Source organism: Phyllostomus discolor, chromosome 1 (assembly GCF_004126475.2).
Source record: "Phyllostomus discolor isolate MPI-MPIP mPhyDis1 chromosome 1, mPhyDis1.pri.v3, whole genome shotgun sequence".
NCBI classification, from domain to species: domain Eukaryota; kingdom Metazoa; phylum Chordata; class Mammalia; order Chiroptera; family Phyllostomidae; genus Phyllostomus; species Phyllostomus discolor.
The window spans coordinates 165521687-165538323 of NC_040903.2; the positions used below are offsets into that span (position 1 = coordinate 165521687).

The window sequence follows — 16637 nt, forward strand, 5'->3', positions numbered from 1 at the left end:
AACAAAGTAAATAAAATTCAATCAGTAAAAAAATGTATAAATCCAAAAAAGTAGAATAAAAGGGAAAAGCAGTAAAAAATCAAATAAGGAAAATAGAAAATGAACAGCAACATGATAGACTAAAATCTAAACATGTTCAAGATCACATTCAATATAAAACACTGCAATTAACTGGCAGGGGTTGTCGTAATGAATACAAAAGCAGGGCCCGATAATACCCTGCCTATAAGAAATACTTTTTTTTAATATGCTTTTATTTTTTTATTTTTTAAATATTTTATTTATTTATTTTTAGAGAAGGAAGGGAGGGGGAAAGAGAGAGAGAGAGAAACATCAATATGCTGTTGCTGGGGGCCATGGCCTGCAACCCAGGCATGTGCCCTGACTGGGAATCGAACCTGAGATGCTTTGGTTCACAGCCCATGCTCAATCCACTGAGCTATGCCAGCCAGGGCTAAGAAATACTTTTTAAATCTATAAAGACAAATATGTATGCAACTGCAAACATATCACCCAACAACAGCAGAATGCACTTTAATTTTCAGTGCACACAGAACATTTGCCTGTGTAGCAAATAAACACATGAAAGTATCCTGGATATCATTAATAAGAAAGAGAAATTAAAACCACAATAAAATAATTTAATAACTAGTAGAATGGTGCATTTTATCTTTTTTCTCTCTTTTTTGCCTTTTTTAATCATTTTACTGTTTTTTATAATTATGTTTGATGTTTCCTGAGTTATTTTTATCTCATTTTGTTGTTATTTTAGTGACTGCTTTTAGAATTTATGGTATATATCTTCAAATCATCATAGTCAACCTGTTAGTTATACGATTTCATACATAGTATACAAAAAATCCAATAAAAAGTGGGCAAAGGACCTGAATGGACACTTCTCCAAAGTGGACATATACACGGCCAATAGACATATAAAAAAATGCTGAACATCACTAATCATCAGAGAAATGCAATTTAAAACCGCAATGGAGTATTACATCATACCTCTCAGGATAGCTTTCATTAATGAAACAACAATCAACAAATGCTGGTGAAGATGTGGTGAAAAGGGGACCCTTGTGCACTGTTGGTAGGAATGGAGATTAGTGCAGCCACTGTGGAAAACAGTGTGGAGGTTCCTCAAAAAACTAAAAGTGGATCTTCCTTATGATACAGTGATTCCACTTTTGGGTATATATCTGAAGAAACCAAATCACTGATTCAGAAGAACAGATGCACCCCTATGTTCATTGCAATGTCATTTACAATAGCCAAGCTATGAAAGCAGCCCAAGTGCTCATCAATAGACAAGTGCATTTTTTTAAAATGGTGGTACATGTATACAATGCAGTATTAATCAACCATAAAAAAGAAGAAAGTTCTACCATTTGCAATAACATGGGTGGGCCTAGAAAGTATTATGCAAAGTAAAATAAGTCAGGCAGAGAAAGATAAATACCATATGATTTCATTTATATGTGGAATCTAAAGAACAGTACAAAAAAACCAAAACAGAAACAGACTCATAGACACAGAGTACAGACTGATGGTTGTTAGAAGGGAGAGGAGCTGGGGACTGGGTGAAAAAGGTGAAGGGATCGAGAAGTACAGACTGGTAGTTACAAAACAGTTATGAGGATGTAAAATACAGCATAGGAAATAATAGTCAATAATATTGTAATAACTGTGTATTGTGCCAGGTGGGCACTGGAACTATCACTGTAAACTATACGATTGTCTAACCACTACACCGTACACGTGAAACTAACACAAAATAATATTAAAAGTAAGCTGTAATTGAAAAAAATAAAGTTGGAACTTAAAGTAAAAAAAAGAAAAAGTGCATACAGTATAATACTATTTATATAAAATTATAGGAAATGCAAAGTGCAAACTAAATTAGTAATACAGCAGATCACTGGTTGTCTGGGGAATGAGAATGGGAAAGGATAGGAGGAAGTGATTGCAAGGAGTCCAAGACAACTTTTGGAAGTGACAAGTAGGTTAATTATATTGATTGTAATGGTTACATGGATAAATATATATAACAAGACCTATCAAAGTATGCATTTTAAAAATATATGTTGTTAATCTTATGGCAATTATACCTCAATAAACTATTAAATAAACCATTGTTTAAAATTTTATCCCTCTGTTAACAGAGTCAGTACTCCATTAATTATTTACATTCTACCCGTTCAAGATGGTATAGAATTGCTGCTTCTGTGATTATGATGATGATGATAACCCCAACAATGGTGATGTCGATGACCCCATCACCACTGCCATTTGGCAGTTGGTAGTTTACAATGTTCTTCTACATTTCTACTATCATTTAAATCCTAGAAGAAACTCAGTGTCATATGTGCTTGGAACCTCCCATTTTAAGAAAAATTTCTCCCCATTTTGAGAAAAATGAGTTTCAGACTTTTCTGAAATTAGAGGTAGTAGAGCCAAAGCCTTTGCCTTTTTCCTGGAAGTACTTGAGTCTCTCACTTGAGGTTTCTGGAGTGGCTTATTTGCACATAATGTAAATTTATTATAGCTTCCTTATTAATTTCTATGTAGAAAGTCATTACTCAAAATTAAAAGAATGTGCTATCTTAGGCATATCCACTGGCATTTACCATTCCATTAGTTACACAACATTTTAAAGCATTTTTAATACGTTCCTTAATGATTTTGAGCTTCTTGAGGGTGAAAACCTCCTAAAATAATGTTGGGTACAAAGTGAGCCTAAAAAATCTCATTAATGATTATTTTCAAATGATAATTTCTTAGCAATAAAACTGTCTTATAAACATTCTCTGTTAGTTTTTGTTTCACACTATTATTCTTTTACCCTTATTTTTGCCTTCTCACTTTTCCTTTAATTGTATTTGAAGAGAATTTTTTTATTTACTCCCCAAGAAATTTGAAAGGTATATGTTTTTTCTCTCTGTATTCTACTTGAACATTATTTGGTGAACTCGATATTTAATTTTTTATTAGCTTCTCCAGTATATGTTTTCCTGCTTAATGAAAAGTATTTAGTCTTCATGATATGTTTGTTATTTTCTTCCAGTTATATTTCTCCCTAATAAACTTGGATGCTGCTTTTGATTAGACTGGACTTGAGGGGACAATAAAAGGAACAACACGTATTTTGGTTTAGTTATAAAGCACGGATATAAGCAATAGGAAGTAACCACTTGAGCCATTACTGTGACAAGGTCTTGTCATCCTCTTTTACTCTTGTCCTCACAGGACTAAAGATAAAGTCAAGAAAACACAAATGGAAAACTACCACCTACTCTGGTAGAAATTTAGAATGTCTTTTGACCTCAAGATGATATTAAGGGTTCTTTCTGACATCAAAGGTTTATTAGTTTATGAAACTTTATTGTTGGCAGATAATTAAGTACGTATAAGTGTTGGGAAAATTCCATCAAAAAAGGAGACACTACATTTTTAATATTGCTAAATAAGGGCCATATTGAAAACATTTTAAAAACAAAGCATACTTAATTAAATATTTAGTTTTGAGTCAATGGTTATGTAAACCTTTCTTTGTTCCAAGGAGGAATTGAAATGACTAATCCAGTTTTACTTTTTGGTTGTATATTCAGTTGCAAGATTTGGAATGAAAAACAAGTTTCAAACCCAAACTATCTTGCAATATAGGAATAAAGTTGTGGAGAAAATGGTAGCTTGGGGGAGAATTAAGTCGCTCATACATTTATGCACTGGCTTGTCTCAGAGTTGAGGACCATTTTAGAGTGAGGCATATTTTAAGCACAGGTGGAAGCTTGTTGACAATTAGAGTCAGTCCCTTTAGAGGACTTTCTGTTCATATAAAGGGAATCAGTGCAGCATGGAAGGTAAAAGTTCTCTTATGTGAATGCTGCACACTCACCTCACCAACTTACCATGACCAGCTGGCCCTGACCTAAGATCTTTGACTATTTTGCATAGCTTTTACTGTGCCTTTTTTTTATGCTGATACTCTACTCTCTTAAAATGGTATCTTACAGTAATGTCTTCTATGAAAATAAAATATTACCTTATCATCATCTGGAAGATAGTATTTTTGCTCTTTTTAAAACCTACCAGTGTTTATAGTTGATCAAATTGCTTTGTAAAGATCACTTCATTTTTGTTACACAAACTTTTGGAAGTTTGAAAACCTTCCAGTAGATATTTGGCTACATTTTTCCATATAAGTTTTTGGATAAATGCTTATAATTATATAGAGTCAACTTTAGTTTTCCAGACACTTGAGTTTGAATATTAATGATAAACTGACCAAATGCCAAAATACCACAGGTGCTATCAAGCAGTTGGTTGTGTTTACACTGCAGCTTAGTATATTTTTCTTTTTGGATTCTGCCTCTTTTCCTTTTTCATGACATTCAGCAAAAGAATCCAGAGACAGCTAAAACATAACTGATGTTACTATTTATGAGTTCTTAAGCACAGTTGTTCCATTCTAGGTAATTGGTTGAAGCTTGATTTAAGTAGAAAAGTTCATTGGAATGTAGGGTTTCCTAACATTTCTTCTCTTTGTTAGCCATTCTTTGGTGGTTACAGCAGTTTTCCAGAAGCCTGTGCTGTGTGGCTGATATTTGGAATGTTATATAAATTGTATTTGCCTTTATGATTGCTGCTTCTGATTCAAGTGTGTTCAGATAAAGTCTGGTCAGGCATCTGATGCAACTGCCACCTGCTGCTGACATTTCCATCATTGCTTTCAAGTTTCTTGGGAGAGTAGCAGCTCATTGTTGGGAGAATAGTAGCTCTTCTTTTCTAGCAAAGAGTGAAGGGGGAATCTGAGAGAAAGGCAAGCTAGATGGCTATAGAAATGAATGCTGACAATTCTGTCTTCTTGCCAGGGATAAATTCTAGCTATTTAGTTTAATTCTTTTTGCTGTCAAGAAATAGGCATAAGTTCTTTAAAGTTCTCTTTGATATGCAGGAAGGGTGGCAAGGGTACTTTTCACACATTTTTTCTATTTTTCAAGTGGATTGGTATAGTAACAGTGAAAGTATTGCACAAATATTGTGTATACATATTTCATTTAATGTATAATAGATATGCTCTCTAAAAGTCAATATAATATAAAAAGGTAGATTTCTACTATCTGATTGGCAAAGATTGATAAGTGATAATGTTCAGTATTAATGCACATATAAAGGAATAGGTACAAGGGCAAATATATATATATATATATATATATATATATATGTTTTTTTGCAGGATATTTTAGTAATATGTGGATATGTGAATGTATGTCTATCTGTATACAGATGTATATATAATCAGTGTACATTCCTTCCAACCTGGAAAATCCACTTTTAGTAATTAGTTAAACTATTTCCACAAGTTCATAAAGATATACACAGAGAGAAAACAGTACAAATGTTTAAGGTAAATATTAATACTAAACAATATATTTTGATTAAAATATTGACATAACATTCAGTAAGTAATGCACTGAATACCAATATATAACACTATGAGTTGTGCTTATTGCAGATGGAAATCAATATGGAGATGGTCCATTTTTCTAAAAACACTCTATATTATGTTAAAGGTCTTTAAAGCATTCATATACAGTAACTATATAAGTATAAAATAGTAATAAAATGGTTCATATTTATAAAACACTATTATTTTTCCAAAATATCTTTATGCTCATAATTTCTTTGTAAATTGATCACTGTATTACCTAGTGCTGAAATGTTTATCATTTTTTATTTGTCAGTTTCCTTTCCTGAATTAAGGAATTTGGATGATATACTCTAGAAAAACTCTTTTAGAGTTATAGAGCTTTATCAATCTAGATGCAAATTCTCAGCCCTTTCAGGGAAGGAAAAAGAAATACTGAAAGGAATAAAAGAGGGAAACAAAGAAATAACTAAGCTAAGTATATAGTTTCATATATCTCTCTATGGCATTTTCTATGTTGAGTTTGGTATATTCACAGGTATTGGTCATTTGTCTATTTGCTCTTCTATTTATTCCCTGAAGTTCCTTTGCTGTGTTCTGTGTCTCAGGAACCTGAGCACTGAAGGCTACTTCTCCAGACTTCCTTGCCCACTAGGTTTATTCATGAGGAAGCTCTGCAGTGAAATTAAAAATGAAAGATGGGAGAAGCCAGAGTATTTCTCCTTTTGTCTCTCTGACTTGGACAGCACCTGGAACAATGTATGGGTTTCCTCCATGATTTAAGCTCCCATTAGAAGGGAACCCCTCTATGGTCCCAGTTCTCTTCTGTCTTTTCCCACTTAGTCTTGGCACCCTTGCCAAAGAATTTTTGTATTGTGCCATATTGGTGGGAATGCAAATTGGTGGAGCCACTGTAGGAAACACTTTAGGGTTTCCTCAAAAAAATAAAAATAGGACTACAGTATGATCCAGCAGTCCTACTTCTGAGTATTTATCCAAAAATAGTGTAAATTACTATCTTAAAGAGACATTAGGACTCCCATGTTTATTACAGCATTGTAATAATATTCAAGATGTGCCTAAATGTCCATTGACAGATGAATGAATCAAAAAATTTTGTATAAACATACAATGGAATATTATTCAGCCATACAAAGAAGGACGTTCTGCAATATGTAGCAACGTGGATGAACCTTAAAGACTGTGCTAAGTGAAATAAACCAGTGACAGAAATACAAATGCTGCATGATTATACTTCTTTGCCATATCTAAAATAGTCAGATTCATAGAATCAAAGACTGGAATTGTAGTTTCCAGGGGTTGAGAAGAGGGGGAAATAAGGAGTTACTAATAAACAGGCAAAATGTTTCAATTAAGCAAGAGAAGTAAGTTCTAGATATCTGCTGCACAGCATCATACCTACAATCAATAACACTGTACTAAATACTTAAAAATGTATAGAGCTACAGTACCCAAAACAGTATGGTGCTATCATACAGACAGACAGACATATAGACCAGTGGAACAGAATAAGGAGCCCCCAAACACTATCACTCTTTAATAGCAGAGTAAGATTTTACTGTATCAGTATAAATCAATAATCTAATCAATTTCCTGTGTTTTGATAATTAGCTACTAAAATTTTTTTCCTATTGTATGTATTGTAGGAATTTGTTCTTTGCTGTTAAAGGCAAAATACATTTATATGTTTGAATGATATAATTATCCACTTTGATTAGCTAGAAGTAATTAAACACCTACTGGGGCCCTGGCTGGTGTGGCTCAGTCCTCCCACTAACTTGCTGGTTGGATTCTCAGTCAGGACACATGCCTGGGTTGAGGGCCAGGTCCCAGCTGGTGGTGTACAAAAGGCAACCACCTTTTGAGAATCAGGTGCTTCTCTCACATATCAATATTTCTCTCCTTCTCTTTCTCCTTCCCCTCCCCCCCCTCTAAAAATAAATAAATATTTTTTAAAAACCCTACTGGGTGGTTAGCACTATTCTAAGTGTGTGTGTGTGTGTATAAAATCATTTATAATTATATTATTGATATGATGGTACCTCAGTCTCATTGGCTTCAGAGCTCAGTACTTGTCACATTTTCATGAGGACAAAATGTTTTGGCACTCGGGCTCCCCAAGTGTTTCACCCCACAAGAGAAAATGCTTCAACAATCATTGCTTGCTCACCATTCGTTGAAATGAATTAATGATGAGTACCTATGTACCACTGTATTCTTATTTAACAGATTGAGCATAGAGGCTCAGTGGGGTTATGTATCTCGCCTGAAATCATATTGCTAGTAAGTGGCTCAAATGGAATTTTAGTAGAAGGCAAAAGATCTATTCATTTTGAAGAGAACCAGAGTACATCAAATGGAATTTTAATCAAGCTCATTACATTACTCCATCATGCCTAATGAACATTGACCTTGAAAGTAAAATGAAACAAGGCATGACATGCCATGAACCACAGGCTTTGGAATATTAGAGCTAGAATAGGACAACCACAAAATGACAGCAACATTAACACTGTTTGAGGACGCTTACAGTTACATTAGTTTTTGCTTTAGAGATCATTGACCTAGAGGTCTTTGCTCTGTGGGCAAGTAAATTAAGAAAAAAATCCATCAGCACTTAAAGAAAAGTCAAATGTGCATGTTTGTAATAGTTAATGAACAACAAAAAAGAATATGATTGTTTTTACCTGTGATATTCTCTTATTTATTCTATAAACAGTTTCTGAGTATCTACTTGCTTCAAGTACTAGGGATTGGGGGGAAAAACTCCCAGGGAAGTTTCACAGAGATGATATTTAAGGGTCTTGAATAACAGATAGGGAAAAGACATGCGTACCCTAAGAAACACAATGAGCAAAGGGTCTGAGAAAGAAAAATATATGGTGAAATGAAGAAATGATGACTAGAAACCATCCCTATTACATATACACACATTCTTCTTTTTGAGAGTGAGAGAGAGAGAGAGAGAGAGAGAGAGAGAGCAATTTAATCTCCCTGTTGCCATGTTTTTTATAATTGAAATATATTTGACATATAGCACTGGGGAAATTTAAGATGTACAACATGTGGGTTTGATACATTTAAAAATTTCAATATAATTGACATTGTAGATATAGATACAGTTGCCACTGTAGCACATATCATCATTTATTTTTTTTGTTGGGAATAATTAAGGTCTATTTCCTTGTAGTTTTGATAATTAAAATACAGTATTGTCTACATTCACTATACTGTACATTGTATCTCCAGGACTTACTTATCTACTGGTTTCAAGTATGTACTCTTTAACAGCATTTCTCTTTTCCCCCTACCCCTCAGCCCCTGGTAACTATCATTCTACTCTTTGTTTTTATAAGTTTGGACTTTTAGATTCCACATATGAGTGATATCATAGGTCTTCCTGGTCTCTGACATCTCTTTTCCTAAGTTTTTTCTTCTTTCATAGCAAAATGTACACTAAAGTATTTTTGTAAACAAACATGTTCCTTACCTTCATTTCTTAAATATTAATAAATATTAATACTAACATTGTTTTAATATTTAATAACTCTATAGCAGCTGGTAATATAAGTTTATTTTACAATATTAGTATCTGGAGAGATAAATATTAGGTATAAAAATAGAATACAAAACTTCCAAGTATTCTGATCTAATTGTGGAGCTAGAAGGTGGGGCAGGGAAATGGATATATACATGTATTATAAGGTCATATTTGCCCTTCAGTTCTATGTTCTATTACAGTACAAAGACTTGCTTTAGCTAACCCTACATGCCCATGTGTAAATTCTTCTTCACTTCCTTTATTTTTCAAAGGTGCTACTAATAACAGAAATCATTTTTGTTCTTATTTTTAATCATCTTTTATATCATTAATTTGTAGAATGGATATACAATGCCTAAATTCTACAAAGAAAAACCCCAAGAAAACTTAAGCAAAAGTAAAATTGGGTACTGTCTTTTTTTTTTATCCTAACTCCCATAATTTAATTGTCCTTGATAAATGCAGGTGGGAAAAGTTGCTCTGCATTGTCACTGAGTTTTGAACTTAGAGTTTGTCCATCTCCTGTAATAGAATTCAAAGATAATAGGGCTGGGAATCTTGATTCAATAACAAATCAGACACCACTGTTGTAATGGAAGTGGGTTACATAATTTATAATAAATAAATCTCTAAGAGGAAATGTGAATGTTGCTTATCTAACAATATTTCTATTTGGTGGGTCAGAGTTTAAGGAATTAAGCTGTAACTAGAGAATTTAATTACTGTTTGAAAGACTGCTGCTGCTTTGCCTCAGGATGGCTCTTGCAGGTTTCTGGCTGATGATTTTCTTAATCAGTGCCCTGCCTTCCAGCCTGAGTTAAAATAAGATTATTTACAAATAGCAGATATTTAAAAAATATAGTTTTGTTTATTGTAATAGACAAATATTTTTTAAAAATCAAACTTTTTACTAATCATATGACATATTTTGATATATACCCTTACAGCTAATTTCAGTGTGTGTGTGTGTGTGTGTGTGTGTGTGTGTGTGTGTGCGTGTGTATGTACGTGCATATATTCAATAGCTCTCTTACTAATTTGCCTAATAACAAAACCTGGTACAACATGATTTAAAATATTACAAATTTTTATTTGTTTTACTTAAAATGTATAGCTAGAATTTTAACCATTCTTAAAGAATATAATTTTAAATGACAACATCACTTACTTTCAGCTTTAATTCTGAAATAGAAAAAAATAATGCCCTTGGGGTCCAACCATGTTGTCACAAATAGGAAGATTTCATTCTTTTTATAGCTGAATATTATACATTCTTTTATATATACTATATATATTTACATTTATAAAATATATATTTAGATATATATAACACATATATGACTGATGTCTGTATCAGTCATATATCTTACATCTTCATATACATATATATCTTACATCTTCTTAATCCATTAATCCATTGATGAACACTTAGATTGTTGCTATATTTTAGCTATTGTAAATAATGCTGCAGTGAACTCGGGGTGCATATCTTTTGAAGTTAGTGTTTTTGTTTTCTTTAGGTAAATGCCTAAAAGTGGAAATTCTGGATCATGTGGTATTTCTATTTTTATTATCTTGAGGAATTTTTATACTGTATTCCACAATAGCTGAGCCAATTAATATTCCTACCAACAGTGCACAAGTGTTCCCTTTCCTCTGCATACTCACCAACGATTGTTATCTTTTTGTCTTTTTTAATAATTGCCATTCTAACAGGTGTGAGATATCTCATTGTGGTTTTGGTTTGCATCTCCCCAATGATTAGTCACGTTCATCATTGCTCATGTACCTATTGGCTATCTGTATGCACTCTTTGGACAATAGGTATTCATATCTTCTGCCCATTTTTATTCAGATTTTTTTTCTGTTGAGTTATATAATTTTTAAATATATTTTGTATATTAGCTCCTCATCAGATATATGATTTGCAGATATTTTCTCCTTTTCAGTATGTTGCCTATCGATTTTGTTGACTTTTATCCTTTGTTTTGTGAATGTGGTACATCTCACTGACTGATGGTGAAGGTCGAACTATATTTGCATCCCTTGGAACAACTTGCTCTTGATCATGATGTATCATACTTTTGCGGTATTGTTGAATTCTATATGGTAAGGTTTGTTAAGGATTTTGCATCTATTTTTCATTGGGGATATTGGCAAGTAATTTTTTATGGCATCCCTGTCTGATTTTGGTATCAAGGTAATGCTGGCCTCATAAAATAAGTTTGGAAGTATTCCTTCTTCTATTTTTTTGTAAGAGTTTGAGAAAGATTGGAATTAACTATTTTCCCCATTAAATCTTTTTTTAGTTGTTATTTTTAATTTTTATTGTAGTTTATTTCATTGCCATTTATCCCCCTTATACACCCCATCCCCCACAATACCACACTGTTGTCCAAGTCCGTGAGTCCTTTTGCCTTTTTGCTCCACCCCTCTTTCCCCTCACCCCTCCCATAGCTGTCAGCCTGCTTTCTATCTATGGATCTTTCCCCATTTTCCTTGTTCAGTTTGTTCATTAGATTCTACATATGACTGAAATCATATATTTGTCTTTCTCTGACTGCCTTATTTCATTTAGCATAATGTTCTCCAGGTCCATCCATGCTGTTGCAAAGGGTAAAATTTTCTTCTTTTTTATAGCCAAGTAGTATTCCATTGTGTAAATATCCCATAGTTGTTTTATTCACTCATCTGCTGGTGGACACTTGGGCTGCTTCCATATCTTGGTGATTATAAATAATGCTGCAATGAACATAGAGGTGCTTATGTTCTTTGAATTAGTGTTTTGAGTTTCTTCAAATATATTCCCAGAAGTGGGATAGCTGGATCAAAAGGCAGTTACATTTTTATTTTTTGAGGTATCTCTATACTGCTTTCCACAATGGCTACAGGTTTTAATTCTTAGTGGAAAGTTTAGAAGAATTCACCAGTAAAGTTCTCTAGTCCTAGGCTCTTTTGTTCATTAGGAGTTTTTTGATTATTGATTCAATCTCTTTTCTAGTAATCAGTCTATTCAGATTTTCTAGTTATTATTCAGGCTTGGTAAGTTGTATGTTTCTAGAAATGTATCTATTTTTTCTAGATTGATAAATTTATTGGCATACAATTGTTTAATAGTCTCAAATTATTCTGTGCAGTTCTGTGGTATTAGTTGTAATGTCTCCTCTTTAATTTCTGATTTTATTTATTGTATCTTCCTCTTTTTTCATGGTGGGTCTAGCTGAAGGTTTTTGAATTTAATATATCTTTTCAAAGAACCAGTTCTTAGTTTCATTGGTCTTTGCTATTGCCTTTTTAGTTTCTATTTTTTTAATTTCTTCTCCTATATTTTACATTTTCTTTCTTCTACTTACATAGGCTTCATTTGTTTCTCATTTAGTTCCTTGAGGTATAAAGTTAAGATTTTGAGATTTTGTTTGTTTGTTTCTTGTGGTAAGTATTCATATAAACTTGATATAACTTTCCTCTTAGAAATGCTTTTGTTGCATCCCATACATTTTGATATGTTATATTTCCATTTTGGTTTGTCTTAAGGTCTTTTTTTAAAATTCCCCTTTTGATTTTCTCTGACCCATTGGTTGTTCAGGAACATATTGTTTAATCTCCACATATTTGTGAATTTCCAAATTTTTTGTAATTGACTTCTGGTTTCATACTCTCATGGTTATAAATGATGCTGAAATGATTTTAAACTTTTTAGATCTATTAAGATTTGTTTTGTGGCTTAATATATGATCTATTTGCAGAATGTTTTTTGTGCATATGAGAAGAATGTATATTCTATTGCTTTTGGATGGAATGTTCTATATGTGTCTACATGTATTTGGACTATTATGTTTCCTATTGATTTTCTGTCTAGGCACTCTATCCATTTATATAATCAGGGAATTAATGTCTCCTACTACAATTACACTACTATTTCTTGCTTTAGGTTCATTAATATTTTCTTTATATATTTATGTGCTCTTGTTTGCCTTATGTGTAGTTGTTGTACAGCCAGCCTTTAGGTTTTATCCAAGGAAATTATCCCATTTGTAGCTGTAGACTCAATGTGTTCATGAGAGAAGTGGAGTTCAGAACTTTCTACACTGCTGTATTAAAAGAGAACCTCTGGGTTTTTGCTTACTTTGATTTTCAATTTTTGATTTAATCATCAGAGGCCCATGTATTGGGGCCATATCTAGGAAACTCTAAATCTAAAAATATTAGCAATAAGACCATGGGCAAAGTTGAAATAAATAATTATAAAGAAATTAGAATGGCCACCAAAATAAAATTGGAAAAATAGTGATTGGCTCTACAGAGATATGGTACCTATGAGTTAAAAATAAAACTTAACACACACACACACACACACACACACACACACACTAATCCTGAGCCCTGAAAAGTGAAATGTTTTCCTTTAATATTGGCAGAAATAAAATATCTTATTCTCAAGAAAATAACACCAGTCCTCTCTTTAATAATGAAAAAAACATGAAGTTAGACGTGAACCATTCTACTTGTATGGAATTATTTTTAATTAAAGGAAAATTATAAAGCAAATGGTTCCAACAGTACTTATTTTACTTATTGTATTTATCAAGAATTTGTACAATAAAATACATTATTTTCTACTCATAAAAAGGGCAAGTTCTCAAACTGGTAAACTAAACCAGGAGTCTTGATTACCTAATTAATCAGTTTGGAAATGGTCTAATAAATTAAGATTTAATGAGACTATGCTTTTTCTCTCTATATTGTATGTGATAGATTTTTCTCTTGTGTGTAAAGATATTTCTCTTGTCAACTTTTGCTTAGCAAATGAGCCTATTATTTCTCGTTTGAAATGTAAACCTTTATATGTTAATAAAAGTCAAGGTTTGTGAAATATGTGGTAAATAGTTAAGGAATAACATGGCAAGAACATAAAACATGGCAAGAATATAAAACATTATAACCATGTGTGACAAACCCGATATGGCTGAGATTGAGAAATTCAATAAGACAAAATTGAAAAAGACAGAATGCAAGAGAAAATTCACTGCCTTCAAATGAAACAATTGAGCAGGAGAAGCAAGCAGGCAAATCATAATGAGGCATACACTGCCAATATGTACTGTACATTCCACAGCATTGCCTCCTTATTTTACTTCTTTTAGCTGTTTAACTTTGTAGATGCAAAGAGGTCGGATCAATTTAAATGACTATGCTGCCTCTTTTCACATCAGATAACTACTGGCAAGAAAGGTGCACCTGCCTCCCCCATCTGCTAGTCTGGCTGGCAGGGAAGGAAAAGAACTTGCATGTTGGCAAAGGGAGAATCTGTATAGGACAACAGTGAAATCTAGAGTAAAACCCAAGCTGGTGCAAGGTATTCTGCAGGCTGTAAAATGCAGTGTAATTAGAGTGTATTTTTTGTTCAAATGATTTTAATTATTAAAATGCACAATTTTCAGTATGTGAACAAAAAGTTTAAAACCTAAAAAATAGTAACAGTTTATAAATTGAATTCATTTAAAATTATTTCATATACTTTTAAAATGAGTAGGTTTTTCAAAATTATTTTCCCACTTGATTCTATTAGAATTTCATTCAGCTTCACATTAAGCCACAATTGTGGCTTAGTCAAAAAGACATTTACTTTATTCAACAAAAATTGCAAGTATAGCCATTTGAGGGCTAGTATGGTAACTTAATTGTTCCATTAAAGAACAAAGCTTACTCTATCTTCTTGTTGCAATATCTTTAGTGAAGGCTATTTTATATCCATGTTCAAGAGTAATAAAAAATAAAATAGAAGAAACAGGACTAGAAGGCTTTTGATTGTACCTCATTGGCAGAACTAGGTCAAGTGGTCATCTCCAGTTGCAAGGAAGGCTGGGATATTGTATCAAAATAGGAATGGTGAAAGCAGGGTTGAGAAGTTGGTCTATGAGTGAACTTATAGTATCTGCTACCTTTGACTAAAATTTATCTAACTTTCTACCTACATATTTAATTCAAATGAAGTCATCCTCTTCCTTCCATGGTAGGTAATTCAAAAATTATATAAATTTACTGCATTTAGTTTTGAAGTCCATACTCTTTGAGTAGTCTCTCTAAGGATCACAGGTTTCACTTTGTGATCCGTAGACCTATAAGTTAAAAACAAATCATCTTCCTCCAAAAATAGTGATGTGTTATTAGAAGATGATAGGATAACAGCAATTTTATTAATAAAAGTGTCATTTGGTGAGAGGGAAAGTGAGAAATATATGACTATTATTGGTAGATAGCAAATACAGGGTCCTGCATATAGTCTTCCTATTCAGAAAGCAACTCCGCTTGGACCTCACTTTTATTGCTGTGACCTCAAGAACTTAGACATTACTTTAAATACAGCTGTAGCCAGACAAACTAGTGGCACATTCAGGAATATGTACCATTCCCTGGAAATTTTCAAGCTTCAAGAAGATGGCTTTCAAGTCAATTTCATGATTAACCACATAAGCCAAAAAAAAAAAAAAAAATGTAACTCTTTCCTACTGGCTCTTCTGTTCTGACCAATGTCTCTCTTAATCTAATGCATACTATCCCAGGCCCTGCAAAATAGCATGCCAGCATGAGACTGCAATGCCATTAATTTGATCTTTGCCATCAATTTCTCCTTTATTGTCACTCAGGAACTTCCTAAAGGAAGATGTTTAGAAAGCTCAGGGGCAATCATTTTATCTCTTTTTGAAGTTGCACTTAGTACAGGTACTAATGCACTTAGTACATTTTATCTCTTTCTGAAGTTGTACCTTGTACAGGTACATTTTTGTGTATAGAGGGCTTTTCTCAGCCCTGCAGGGTTCCAAATTATGGTCTTCTCAGTCAATTTACATTGCAGGACACAAGCAGAGTGAGCCTCTTTGGCACAGCTGTGCTCCCTTGTATCTCTGCTTACAGACTGTCTAGCTCTACTTTAAGTGTACCTCTGCTGTAGTACACTTTTGAAAGCAGCAAGATTTAATGAGCATATGCCAACATCCTGGATTTTATTTCTACCATCATACTAATAAAAAAGCTTCATTTGGCATGTAGTTGGGGTTCCAAGGTATAGCAAGCAACATTTTAACCAGCTGTCTTGCTATAGCATTTTAAAATGCTTGACTTGGGCTGATAAACATGCACTACAATATACAGATGAAGTATTATTATACCTAAAACCTATATAATTTTATTAACCAATGTCACCCCAATAAATTCAACAGAAAAAGAAATTGTAAAAATACCTCCACTAAACAAAACCGAAATAAAATGAAATAAAAATGCATTGGCTTTGCAGCCTAAAGTGATTAAATCTTTACTGTCTTCTGATACACCTCACAGAGTGAATTCCACATTTTAAGTTCTGTTATTGTAACTCTCTTAATTCTTTTAAAATTATTACATTAGTCAGTATTCTTCAATGCAAACAACATAGTCTACTCTAGTTAGCTTATGCAGAAAAATATTATTTCATAACTTTTAGGTCACTCAAGAATTTTTACAGAGGTCAGAGTATTTGCCTCTGAAGCTACTGTGCAGAAACAATGTCCAATTATATCCTGGGGTTTCTTCAGAGAAAATACCCCTGCAACTATTGATCAATACTTTTTGCCTCTCAGAACCAAATTCCAGAAACTCTACATCAAAGTT

The 16637-nt window shown here is 33.0% G+C and overlaps 1 protein-coding gene and 1 pseudogene across 1 annotated transcript in view; both read left to right on the top strand.

Moving 5' to 3' along the window:
• Window positions 1–16637, top strand: part of UNC13C (unc-13 homolog C) — a 469738-nt gene that overhangs the window by 200985 nt on the left and 252116 nt on the right.
• On the top strand, window positions 13879–14427 carry LOC118502214 (annotated as a pseudogene).